Below are 13,871 nucleotides of genomic sequence, written 5' to 3' on the forward strand. Positions count from 1 at the left end.
GAGGCCTGAGATGGGTGGGGACACTCTTTGGGGACAATGGAGGTTTGGCAGGCTTTCTGTAGCTGGGAGCCAAAGAGACGGGAAGCTTTCCCGCGCTGGGGCTCCGAGGTACAGAGGCTCATGGGATGAAGACCCCTTGTCACCTTGGGAAGCCCTGAGGATGGGTGGCGGGAACAGGGGACAAAGTGACTAGAGTTCCGTATCCATCAGAAGACCCCTGGGAGGGGTAGGACCCTGGGAGGGGACACTGAGTGGCGGAGACAGGGGACAAAGGGACTGGGGTTCCATATCTGTTATACGACCCTTGGGAGGGGGACGACCCTGGGAGGGGACATTGCCTTTACGTGTTATCCACCCCTCGCCTGGGGAAAGGTATAAAGCCGAGTGTGGCCAATACAGTTTTGTGGTACCCCTAGAACTGTGTGTCATCCGGTTACTGGGGGGGGAAATAGGTCTCTTTATTTATTAATAGCGCGGGGTAACCAGCCGTGTTACCCAAGGTCCACTACAGAGCAGGTGTACGTGAGAAAACTGAGTACACTTGAGCAGCTCAAGGATAATACCCATGCAGAAAAATGTGAGTGCTAGAGCCACAAACCTTAACTAATGTTATGAACAATGCAATCAAAAGTGCCCAAGGCGGCAAATGTAACTCATTTACAAGATGTCATCTCCCATAACTAATCAAACAAGTCTCCATATGTTAAGCATTCATTGTATGTAATATCATTGAAATTGGTTCATTAATAAAAAATAAAATATTGCCTCCTTAATTAAACTCCACTCGGCATTTTGGCACACCCTGTATGTATACATTGCAGTTGCATTAATGATCTGGGAGGCTATGGTGTGCTTGTATAAAAAGAAGACTTCAAAAAGATAAAAATTCCTCCAGTCTTCTTAAAGACAGAATTTCAATTATTTATTATAATTATTTATTATAATTATTTATTTATAAAATATTTTACTAGGATGGATACAATGAGATTTCTATCGTTTTCAAGTATGTTCTGAATCCACAAAACATTGCATTGTTACAATAGGGTACAATAAAATACCAAAACAATATTAATTTCCTAACTTCATGTGTTCGAAGTTATGTAACATCAAGGCATTGAAATATTTAATTAATATCTGAGACTGTTACTGCTTTAAAATATGTCAAGAACTGTCACTTGAGCAATAGCATGTCTTTAAAATGACGAATTGCATATTTTCTAAGCATTCTTTGAAATTCACATAGTAAAAAAACAACAACAATTTGTCAGAAGTATTTATTGATTTAAAAAACGAGTTCTGGTGAACTGACGAGTGAGCTGTAGAATTTAGGCCACATTAGCCAAGTTTGTAAAAGAAAGCCTGTTCTAGTATGAATAAAGCATAATGTATTCTAAGTCCTAAATGTAAGTTTAGATTATTGCACGTTGGTCATCATACCCAGGGACGTTTTAGCCGCGAGGCAAACAAGGCATTTGATTGGGTGGCATTTTCCAGGGGGCGACAAAAAACGCCGCCACCAAATGCCCAGGGCAAATGCCTTGTTAGCCTTGCGGCTAACTGACATGCCGGCCTGGGCTGGGCTGCTGGTGAGGGAGCACTTCCTCTGAGCTGAGTGACGTCAATTCCGGCTCCGCCTCCCAGCCTCACTCTGCGACGCGCGAGGGAGCTGAGCAGACAGCTCAGAGGAAGAGCTCCCTCACCAGCCGCCCGCCCACCCGCCAATGCCCGCTCGCCAATGCCGACCAAGCATCTTTTTCTATCTTCCGCTTCCTAAAATCGATGCCTTATTTACACGTCCCCTGATAGGGGACGTAACAGAGATTAAACTGATAGGAATAGTACTACTTAACACACTGCTCCTATCTGGTGGAACATTAGATTTCACGCGCAGTGCCCCAAATTTGAAGTAGGAGGACCGACCAAGCATCTTTTTCCATCTCCCGCTTCCTAAAATCGATGCCTTATATACACGTCCCCTGATAGGGAACGTAACAGGGATTAAACTGATAAGAATAGTACTACTTAACACACTACATGCGCAGTGCCCCAAATTTGAAGTAGGAGGACTGACCAAGCATCTTTTTCCATCTCCCGCTTCCTAAAATCGATGCCTTATATACACGTCCCCTGATAGGGGACGTAACAGGGATTAAACTGATAGGAATAGTACTACTTAACACACCTTATAATAATGCAGAGAGAGGCAACGCAGAGAGAGGAGTCTGAAGAAGAGGAGTCAGAGGAGGAAGGTGGCTTTGAGGAGGTGGAAGACCAAACACAGCAGGCATCCCAGGGGGCTTGTTGTTACCTTTCGGGGACCCTTGGTGTTGTACGTGGCTGGGTGGAGGAAGAGACCTTCAATGACATCAGTGAGGACAAGGAACGGGGCATGGCTAGCTTGGTATCCAACCTTGTGCAAATAGGGAGTTTGCGGTTGTGCAAATGGACTGTTTGCGGTTGTTTGCGGTGCGTTAAACGGGGAGTTTGGTCTGTCACTGTAAAGCGGGCGTAACCCTTACACTACCTGATCGATAGAACATCATACCTGATGTTTTAAAGCACGTTATTCCAAACAATTTAGGAATGTTAGGTGATTTATGCCCTTTATGGATTAAAACCAGACTCTGCATCAACTATGTAATTTTCCATGGGTGTTTTGCCATGGATCCCCCTCCGGCATGCCACAGTCCAGGTGTTGGTCCTCTTGAAACAACTTTTCCATCACTATTGTGGCCAGAAAGAGTCCCTATGGGTTTTAAAATTCGCCTGCCCATTGAAGTCTATGGCGGTTCGCCCGGTTCGCCCGTTCGCGAACATTTGCGGAAATGTTATGTTCGCGACATCACTACTAGGGCGGCATTTGGCCTGCCCCCACCACGCCTCCTTGGCTGAGATCACCAGAATTGACAATCTCGACCAATTAAATTCTTTCCTATGGGAAAGCATTGTGATTGGCTGATATCATCAATGCTGATTATGCTAGCCAAGCAGGCAGATCGTGGGCTGGGCCAGTTCCGGTGGACCTACACAGCTCTGGAAAAAAGGTGAGTTGTTTACTTATTTAAGGTGGCAAGGGGAGGCAGGGGCACTACATGCATTTTTAACACTATAGGGTCAGGAATACATGTTTATATTCCTGACCGTATAGTGTTCCTTTGACTTTAAACATACACTACATACATACCTAGTTTTTACATCTACTTACTTCTCTGGAGAGAGCCCAAACTGAAACCTCACACAATTCTTCATTGCAAAAAATGCTCATGTGCAAAAATGCAGTAGGTGGGGGAGATATTGATAGTCTCTCTGCATTACACAGAGGGAAAAACTGGGGCCCCAGCAGAGACAGACACTGGATTTAAAGGAAGTGGCACATAAATGAACAAATTTGGCCAGTCTATACACAGGTTTGGTAGGTAGGAGGTTACATCATGCATTTTCTAATTAAATTTCTTTATCATGTCTTCATGCGTTAATTTTTGTTTTGCCTTGACAAAGTGGTTACTGAGAGTATGTGAATCTAGTATACTTTGTATATGTTGCTCAGAAAAATAATATAATAATAACAATAAATTGTCTTAATACTGCTTGTTGTGATTGCACAATGAAATGAAATGTCTCTGCATCTTAAACGTGTTGTAACATTTGTAGCCTTTGTCCATCGAGCCCACAAACCTGATATTTGCCTCTATTTTGAGTAAAACAAAATTACAATACCTTGCCATTCATGGGATAATATAGCGTTAAACAGCCTCGTACATTACTGAAAGAGACAGGTGCAGGCTACGGTTCAGAGTTCTAAATAAGATACACCTGCACCTTCCTCTGAATGTAAAACCTCATTTGTAACAATTGGAAGGATGTTTGGGGAAAGCAAATGTCTGAAAGTGCAGGTGTTTTCAAACACCAAGCGTGACTGTCAATGTCACGTCACTTTCGTACGTCTCTGAGAGGATGCGCCCAATTTGCACTGTGTATTCTCGGTTAATCAACCACAAAGACAAACATTTCTGCACTGTTACCTGAGCTATGGGAGATGATTCCCCACTCAAATGCAGAGCTAATTTAATTAAATAAAATTAGATATCAATGACATAGATCTCTACACGACGGATCAAGTCTACTGATTATGTATCTGTATATTATACATTAAGCACCAATCCTGCACAATATTTCCTATCCCACGACATCTAATAGATAAAATTAACCACCCACATACCCACTGATATTGGATTAATCTCATCATTGCCATTATTATGTAACAGACCAAAGTGTGTACCTTTGATGTATGTTAAATTAAACCCTCCTCCATTTTGACAGCCTTACAGTTATTTGAGTTGTTCGTAACATTTGACTCAACGTGTTTATAATTACTGTTTTTATATCTATTATATCATCTATGACCACAAACCACAATTGCTTAAAAAAAAGAAAGAATTGTCATGTGTATATCATGTTTGTTTTGCAGGTTACAGAATTCGATTTTAGCAGCGTTGATTTAGGAAAACTCATGAACTAAGCGTAGTGTATAAACATCAAGACATTGGAGAGCCTCGTGTCCATTTAATTAATTCTTAAATGAAAAATCAAATCAGAGCACGACTGAAATGTCTCTCTATTAGGCACAATCACTGATTTATGGCTCTGACCTTCAGCCAAGGCAATAATGTTGTGCTAAATGTACTAATGATTTTATTACATAAGTATAGACACAGGGTGGTACAGATAAAATAAGATAAAAATGCAGCACATGATAATTATTTATTGGCAAGCTTTGAGGACCTCTTTAAGGGACACTTCAGGAACCATAACAATGAACTTTAAATTAAGTTGATATGGTGCCTTATGGTGTTAGGAAGCTCCCAGGCGCAACTTACCTCAAGTTGTTTAACCGTTCAATGGTCTCAGCCAATTAGTGACTCCCTATTTACAAACCTGGCTTGAGAAAGGAACATTTCTTTCAAAGCCAGTTTAGTGAATGGGGAGTCCCTGATTTGCTGAGAGCATCAGCTGACCGCTATCAGCCAATCAGCGCCGCTCCTGCCCGGCGGCAAACCTGGCTTGAGAAAGGAACATTTCTTTCAAAGCCAGTTTAGTGAATTGGGGGTCCCTGATTTGCTGAGAGCATCAGCTGACCGCAATCAGCCAATCAGCGCCGCTCCTGCCCGGCGGCACTCTGTGTTTCCTGAATCTGAAATTCTTGAAACCGGATGCTGCCCGGGAGGAGCTGAGATTGGCACTTGAGGCAATTTTGTGGTCTTGTCCCAGCTTCCCAACTTTTTTCCCGCTGTCCCACTTTCGTGGACACGAAAGAACTGTCCCCAGAAAGCATGAAGTGAGACATGCTAGCGCTCACTGTGTGGTCTGCATTCAGTGGACTGGCCTATGTGATTGGCAGGCAGCCAGTGACTTGACCTGCCCAATTCCCTGGCGGGTCTGCTCCTTTGGGCGGTGCCAGTTACACAATTCCCCATGCTTCAAGGACGCTGATGTGGGGGTATACAATTATTATTATTATTGCCATTTATATAGCGGCAGAAGATTCCGTAGCACTTTACAATATTATGAGAGGGGGTTATTCAACTATAAATAGGACAATAACAAGAAAACTTAGAGGAACGATAGGTTGAAGAGGACCCTGCTCAAACAAGCTTACAGTCTATAGGAGGTGGGGCATAGAACACATTAGGGCAGGAAATAGCAATCAAATAAGGTGGGAGTGAAGCAGAGCTGGAGGAGAGAGTAGAGTGCTGCCCTTTAGGAGAGAGCAAGAGACAGGTATGTGAGGTAGAGGTTAGTCTGGGAGGCCATAAGCTTTCCTAAAGAGATGGGTGTTTAGACACTTCTTAAACTATTGAAGACTAGGGGAGAGTCTTATGGTGGTAGGCAGGCTATTCCATAGGAAGGGAAAAGTCCCGTGAAAAGTCCTGCAAGCGTGAGTTGGCTTTACAGGTGCGAGAAGCGGATAGGAGAAGGTCACGGGCAGAGCGGAGAGACCGAGAAGGGGCATACCTATGGATCTGTGAAGAGATATAAGAGGGGCTAGAGTTGTTCAGTGCTTTATAGGTATGGGTTAGCACTTTGAATTGACTCCCATAGGATACAGGAAGCCAATGTAAAGACTGACAGAGGGGTGAGGTGTGAGAGGACCGACTAGATAGGAAAATCAGTATTTACACATGTACTAACTTCTACCCTAGTTCTGGTCAAAAGCATACCCTCACATTCGGTGATCCTTCCCAGGGAACACATCAAAATGTTTGCAAATAAAAGTGTGATGACTTATTGTTTTTATGGTGATATATATATAGTCACTGTACATTTATCATTTGAAGGATATGTACACATCGCATCTAATAAAAGTAGGGAGTGTACGTTTTATTGTCTCAGATTATATGCGTTGTCTCGGGAGAGGCTAATGATAAAATAACACATGAAATATTGTTGTTTTAAAACTTTGTCTATTTTTAAAGTGCATGAGGCACCCGTAGTGCTTTAACATTAACATTTTAAAAGTTATTTATTTATACTTATTCTGCCTTTTCAGCATCACACAAGACATTAATACATCACCCTTCACTCCATTCTAACATTGGAAGGATTTATTTAAATTCGGGTATACACAGATCTAGGGATTTCTAGATAGTATGGTGTCGTACCGCTTGCGGGACATTACATTTAGTAAGATGTATGCCAAAAAAATGGCTTTTATGGTTGAATTACTAGTGCACCATTTAGTAAATAGCAATTGTTGTTGCCTTTTAATGTATCTATGGAACGGTTTTGCACAGATAATCTTAAACCAGATAAATAAATAATTCTAGAATTGATGCAATCACCATGAACTAGTCCGGCGATCCTACCAATTGCTTTACTTGTAGTCTGTCCCCATTTTCATTTAATAATACTTTTATATAAATACCCATTGTACATCGCTATGGAATTTGCTGGCGCTATATAAAAAAATAAAATAATAATAATAATAATAAATCTCCACTTATTTCTAAATCATTAAAAAGGTTTAACCCTTGGAATACTGGTTGTAAATACTCACAAAGAGTTAATGTGAAAAAATATATTGATATATATTTTCTACCTTTATAAATTGATTAGGAGTTTTATTTATTTATTTATAAAATATTTTACCAGGAAAGATACATTGAGATTTCTCTCGTTTTCAAGTATGTCCTGGGTCCACAAATCATTGCATTGTTACAGTTAGTGTACAATAAAATACAAAAACAATATTAATATACAATACAGTTTATTAATAAAGTACCCACATATTCAGCAGGGAAGAGATCTAGGTAATGTGTTTCTTTAATTACATTCATTTTCTTGCTGTAACTTTGTATCACAATGCAGAATCTAGCTGATAACCCAGTGCCTTCCTTGTAGTGTTAGGCTGCACCCATGATCTCAATAGGCAGAGCTCAGAGCCCTGGGATTGTCACTTCCCTCTGCTGGCTGCCAGATCACACAGAGTGCAAGGACAGGCTGGTGTTGTCTATTGAGCCAATAGCATTGCAGCATTGCTGAGTTCTCCACGCCCATTGGCCATGGATGGGCTGTGCTATTCTTGCAGAAGCTGAAAGTCTTGTTGTGTCTTTAATGTATCCAGAGATAGGAGCTCTGTGCTTGACTCAGGCTGCAGCTGACTTTTACATGCAGGATACAGTGTGGGAATAACTCTGGACAAATTGCTGCTGGTAACATGGATTGCCAAGGTGGGTGAGGCTTGTGTTTTAGTGAATATGTGTTTGTCTGATCTGCCCTGGTCTTGCTGTATGGGAACTTTACTGGCTTGCTGTAGCTGGGACAAAAGACCTGATTTATACCCTAGAAAAGTTCAGACAAGAGCAGATGTGGCTGCTATTGAAAGCAAGGAAGGTGGGGGGGGGGGGGGGGGGGGGATACATGGCTGGGTTAGAGAGCTGCTTTGTAGAATAAACGCCTGCACAGGTTCACTGTGGAGCATTTGTACTGACAGTTACAGGGGTGTGTTAAAGACTATTTTATCTGGGCCCCAATGGCTCCTGTTCAGCTAGACCTGCTACCTATCATTATTAGCTTTATATAGCGTCAACAAATTCCGCAGCGTCTTACATATATAACAAGGGGATATTTAGCGGCGAAAAAGGCCCTGCTCAAACGTGCTTACAGTCTCATTTTAAATCATATTACGTAATTAATGAATGTATTAGACTGCTTTCTACTGAAAATATTTGGAAACATCACCTGGTTTCAATAGATAAATTGTTATCATATTCCGCAACTAAGTATTAAGATTCAAATCAGTTATTATTGTGTCTAATCTATTATTATATGTCGGTTGCGTTATTATTATTTATTTTATTAGTGACATGTGGTGGAGACCTGTGCGTGGCCTATGTCACCCAATGCTTGACACCTGCCCTCAGCTCTTATCCAGTTTGTATTTTACTTTACAAAAGAGAGAGATATGGACATGTTTAAACATATGTGACTGGTGTATTGCTAAACTGAAAATCCGCCTTGCAACATTATCATATTACTTTCTGTTGCTTGTAAATGTATTGAGAATATTTCCCTGTCGCCTTGGTTAAGTAAGACACACAGGCCACGTTATAGCAGATCCATAACAAACGTACACTAAAAGCAAACAAACAGCCTGTTAACATTCCTTTTAAATAAACAACTGAACAACAATTTGTTCTGCTTTAGTATAACAAATATATATATATATATATATATATATATATATATATACATATACATATATTTATTTCCCATCTAAGCCATAGATCTTATATTGAATGAAACCCCCTTTTTAAAATTTAGATTTTGTGATTTTTCTTTTAAATGTATTATGCTATTACTTTTTTGTGCTTATATTTTTTTTTATTTATATTTAGTTTTGATTACACGAAGGGTTCAATTAGAACACAAATCAAATACTATAATTTTATTGTTTTCTTTTCGGGACAATCTGTAATGTACATTTCTTACATTTTTTTTTTTTATTTTGTTTTGTGTTTTACAGTTTGTTTGTTTAGTAGGGTGTAATTAGATGGTAGATAATTTGCAGTGTTTGATTATCCGATAACATGTGTCATTCTTCTTTAATATGCTGGAAACAAGCTGGGTAAACACATTAACACGTTAACCCTTAAACTGAAAGGAATATTTATTTATTTTTAAAACAATTTGCCTTTTTGAATAGATTTTCAGTTCAATGTGGCATTGGATTAACTAAAAGTGTTGTAAACGTAGATTACCTTTTTATGTAATTATTGTACACATAGCAGAGTACTATTTTTTAGCAGTTTTTTGGAATTCTGATCTGTAACCAGTACTTGTATATTTGAGGTGCATTTTTAACTCCACAAGGTCCAGTGATAGGATACTTCTGTCATAACACACCATCCCTTAAAAGCTCCTATATCAAAACAAAATGTCCAACTCATATAACAAGGACAGGGCTGCACATCGAACTGCAATTGATGAGCAAGACCTTCAATACTGGAAAAAGGTCTTTCGACACCAGATTCTAATGACGACATAAACTACCATTGGCCCTTTAGGGTTTAAAATCATAACAGACAGACCAGGAGTAGCAAATTCAAACTTCAAAGAACAACGTGATGTATGTTCATGAATAAATCTTTGTTTGTAATATAGCAACGTAATATTTTAAATAGAAACACAAATGTTATAATCTAAATATTAGGAAAATACAAAGAAATAATAAAAACAACCTTAAACTGAACTCCAGGAAAAATAAAAAAAAGTAAACAGAATGAAATAATACAATGTCAGCAATGGCTTATTGACTCTAAATGTGGCTTTATTGTGGGGTTGACATATTTATATATATACGCCATTGTAAAACAGTAAGCTTTTGAATGAAGTGTGATTAATTCTCACAGTGATATATTTGTTGTGTCTCTAGGTGCTAGCGGAATCCTTTGTAGTTGTGGTTTTGAGTTTAGAAAGAAAGAGGAGGAATTACTGATCTGACGCAATGTAATGGGAAAGTTATTTATAGAACTGGCGTATGTTATATCAAAGGACAGACAGACAGAATGACTGACAGATAGGCCACTAGATAGACAGACAGACAGATAGATAGATAGATATGTAGATATATAGATAGATCATAGATAGATAGATAGACAGATAGATAGATAGATAGATATGTAGATATATAGATAGATCATAGATAGATAGATAGATAGACAGATAGATAGATAGATAGATATGTAGATAGACAGATAGATAGATAGATAGATAGATAGATAGATAGATAGATGTAAGTTAAAGATGAATGTTATATCTATAGACAGATTATTATTTTTTTTCCAATTTACTGGACAACTGTAACACTAGTTCATGGTCACTAGGTTTCAATCAATGTCATAACACAAATGTTGTGGGGAAATTGTACATTTCCCAAGACAGTTCAACCTTCTTATGTCAATGGTCCCTCGGCCATTCAAAGGAAACTCGTAGCTGTATAGGTTCTGGCTTCTAGGTTTCGCATAAATATGGGTGTGGGTTCTTAACCCCTTGTGTGACAAACAGATGCACTACAAATGCGTGACCCACCCCCCTCTTCAAGCAGAGCCTAGAAACAAGACGTAAACAGTTTTGCGTTCACCAGGAGCTGTACTCTATGGTAAAGTCAGCTTTTGGAAACTCACTGGTGTCTGTTTTATTAGTGCAGAAGTGTTTTGCTTATTCCCAGTTAAACTTGAAGCACATTTTACAGGTTTTCTAGCCATAATGCTAACTCTATATTGTATTCATTCATTGATCAGCTGAATTCATTTTATGTTGCTCAGCTGGCATGATCTAGAGTTCTCAGATTGGCAACATACGGTACTTTAAAATTAGTTTTTACCCTTCTATTCAATACCGTTCAGTCACAAGCAGTCCACAGATTCTGTTTGTGGTTAATGCTGGCTAGTTTGGATGAATTTCTTGGAGACATATTCTAAGCAGCTCAGTAGTGAAGTAACGTTCAAATATTGCCCGGCCTCTTTTTGTAAATATTGCGTAATTTATTGGTCTTTAGTTTACTTGTAGTTTATTACGCATTCAGGTTTTTGTGCCTTGAAAGTATTAAAACCATTAGGCAGATGACAAATTAATATTCATTTGTTGATTTTTAGTCTGTAAAATGTAATTCTTTCAGTAGCGCCAGAATTATTACTATTTATTTTTGAGACATTTCACAGGCACCTGCTGGCACGTGACCATATAGATTTTGTGGCTGATGCCACTGAATTTGGGAAACAATAAAAAAAAAAAGGCAAATATAGGTATCCGCTAAATTTCTGTCTACAGCACTATTATTCCCATAATGCATTGCACGTCAAATGTCAAAAGGCAGAGGTTACCTAGAAGTGCAATTGCACTGTGCGGAAGATTAAAGGAAAATTAGAAACATAATCTAAAGGGAATTGATGCAATGGAATAGAAAATGATGTTTTAAAAAAAATGCAGAGGACTATTCTCTAAACTGACGTTGCTGGTGAATTGAAACCTAATCTGCAAAATTTAGGCTGAAGTAACCAGGCTGACTATAGATGAGTTAATGGATTTTTTCCAAAACCAGCTGAAATGTGGTCCAAATTTCGCCATTTGGTTTTTAGCACACTGCATTTCACCATTTTGTGAATAAACAGTTAATTGCTTAACCTTTAAAAATATGTTCATTTGTGTAACGTAAAAAAAAAAATCATTGTCTGCTTTTAGTGCGTAACGCTGGATATCTTAGGGTGTAGGCCTGTTGTGGGGGTGTAGTCACTGAAAAGTGCATTTTGCTAAACACTATTGATTTACAGAATTACATAACATAGCCGAGCTAAGTGGAAAAATCTCCAATACGGGTTAATCAGAGATTTGGGTTTTTCTAACGACTATTTTTGTCTATAGTTTGCAAGTGAGGTCTCAACTCATCACAAGTTGCTGTTTTGTATTGAGCTCGCTGCTCACCAGCCTGTAAGTAAGACAATGCTTACAGCTCCTGTGCAGGTTATATATACCCTAATAGCTAGGATTTACTGCCAGGTTTATTCTTCTTTAAAGTGGTTTATTCAATAAATTTTGAAAAAAATCAGAATTGAAAAATGTAGGTTAATATGGCTTATTTGGTAAAACACCTACTCAACTACAGTCACGGTTTGGCTATTTTAGTCAACATTTTACAATTTACTTTGGGTTTACTTTACAATTTGGACTTTGTTAAACTGATATAAAATTTTAGGCATAAATAGCCAAATAAATAAATATTGTTAACTTGAAGATTTTGTTTCCGTTTACACAATTTTGTCCTCTAAATCACTTTGAATTCCCAACAATTTGTACTTTTGTGAATAATCTTATACATCAAAATTTAGTATCATTCTTACTTTTTACCCTGATCGGACCACTCAGATTAGCTCGTTCTGCTCATAGAGACATAATTTTTCAGAAAATACAGCATTCAGATCTTTGCGTGACCACATTTTTACAGACCACACAGGACTTATCCAGGGATCTGAACATCGTCAAAATACAAGATGTAACTATCTGACGTTCCTGCATCTTCTCAATTGTCAAAATCCTGATGGAAAACACTTTTTTTTGAAGATGCAAAATCCCCAAGGCGAAATAAAAAAATAAAAAATAAAAATTGCTCCAATCGGTATTATTAATCACAATAATAGTTTATTTATCTATAAAGTTTGGCTGTAATCGACAACGCTTTAAACTGGGCAGACACTGCTTCTAGATAATGTGAATATTACAAGTTTAGACAATAGCAGAACAAATGCAAGGGGCTTAATTTTATTTTTTGCTTTGACTATCCCTTCCACCATGTTACAATTATGTTGTCAAGTGTGCAACGTGTAAGGCTTTAGATTGTCAGATTTTCCAACTAGGATCACAATTAGAAGACTTGTTTTTTACTGAATCTTATTAAATCCCAACAAAGGCTTAGAGGATCTGTGGTTATTGTGGAGAGTTTACATAATCATCCATTAGACCAGATCTAAATGTTTAAGATGCTAAATGAAGCTCAAGATGATTGCAAATCAATGGATTACAGTTCTGTGAAGTCGTTGGCCACACCTCTGGCTCTCAGAGGGTTAATTGTCAACTTTTCCATGGAAATAAATGACTGTAGCAATCTATCAATTAATTTTTTTATGTTAGATAAAAAATTTGTTTGGGTTTGGGTCAGTGTCTAAGAAATATGCTGGGGGGTACTGTAGTTCATGTCTGCTCAAAAGGGAGATCCTCAAATTTTTCAAAAATAACATTTTAATGATGCTTTGTCGTTCTGCAACATTGAAGGATATTTTTGGGGCATCCCTGCTAAATCATACCATTTCAGATCTAGAGACGCAAGCATGGCTTGTTACCTGTGGCATGCAAAGCATATGAATGCTATATCCTACTGGGCAGAACCTTTAATGTCCTGTCCGGCATGAAGTAGTGAGTTGTGTCTAGGACAACAAGAGCAATCTAACAAAGCTACATTAAAGGGATACTCTGGTCACCATAACAACTTTATCCAAATTAAGTTGTTATGGTATCAGGAAACCCAGGGAGCACTCTTTCCCTAAGGGGTTAAACCATTCTCGAAAAGGTTTAACCCCAAAGGTTGCTTCCAGCACCGATTTTTTAGGTTTCCCAGGTAACATCCCATTTCTGGATCTGAGTTACAGGAAGTGTGGAGTGCAGCCCGGCAGGGGTGCTGCTGATTGGCTAGAGCGGTCAGCTCTATAATGGGCAACTACACTATTTAAGAACATTAGTAAATGTGACAATATATATACACAATGCAGTAATAGGAATTTGCAGTTGTATCATGTCCCACTTTAACTTCGTATTGCTTGCTA

At 38.7% G+C, this 13,871-nt stretch overlaps 1 protein-coding gene across 1 annotated transcript in view; it reads left to right on the top strand.

The window, feature by feature from the left end:
• Positions 1-7,587: 7,587 nt before the first annotated feature.
• Positions 7,588-13,871, top strand: part of LYPD6 (LY6/PLAUR domain containing 6) — a 53,691-nt gene continuing 47,407 nt past the window's right edge. Inside the window, exon 1 of the mRNA XM_063428592.1 lies at positions 7,588-7,727. The gene's annotated coding sequence lies outside the window, so the exon portion shown is untranslated. The remainder of the gene's footprint in view (positions 7,728-13,871) is intronic.

This window comes from Pelobates fuscus, chromosome 8 (genome assembly GCF_036172605.1).
Source record: "Pelobates fuscus isolate aPelFus1 chromosome 8, aPelFus1.pri, whole genome shotgun sequence".
In the NCBI taxonomy this organism is placed as follows: Eukaryota; Metazoa; Chordata; class Amphibia; order Anura; family Pelobatidae; genus Pelobates; species Pelobates fuscus.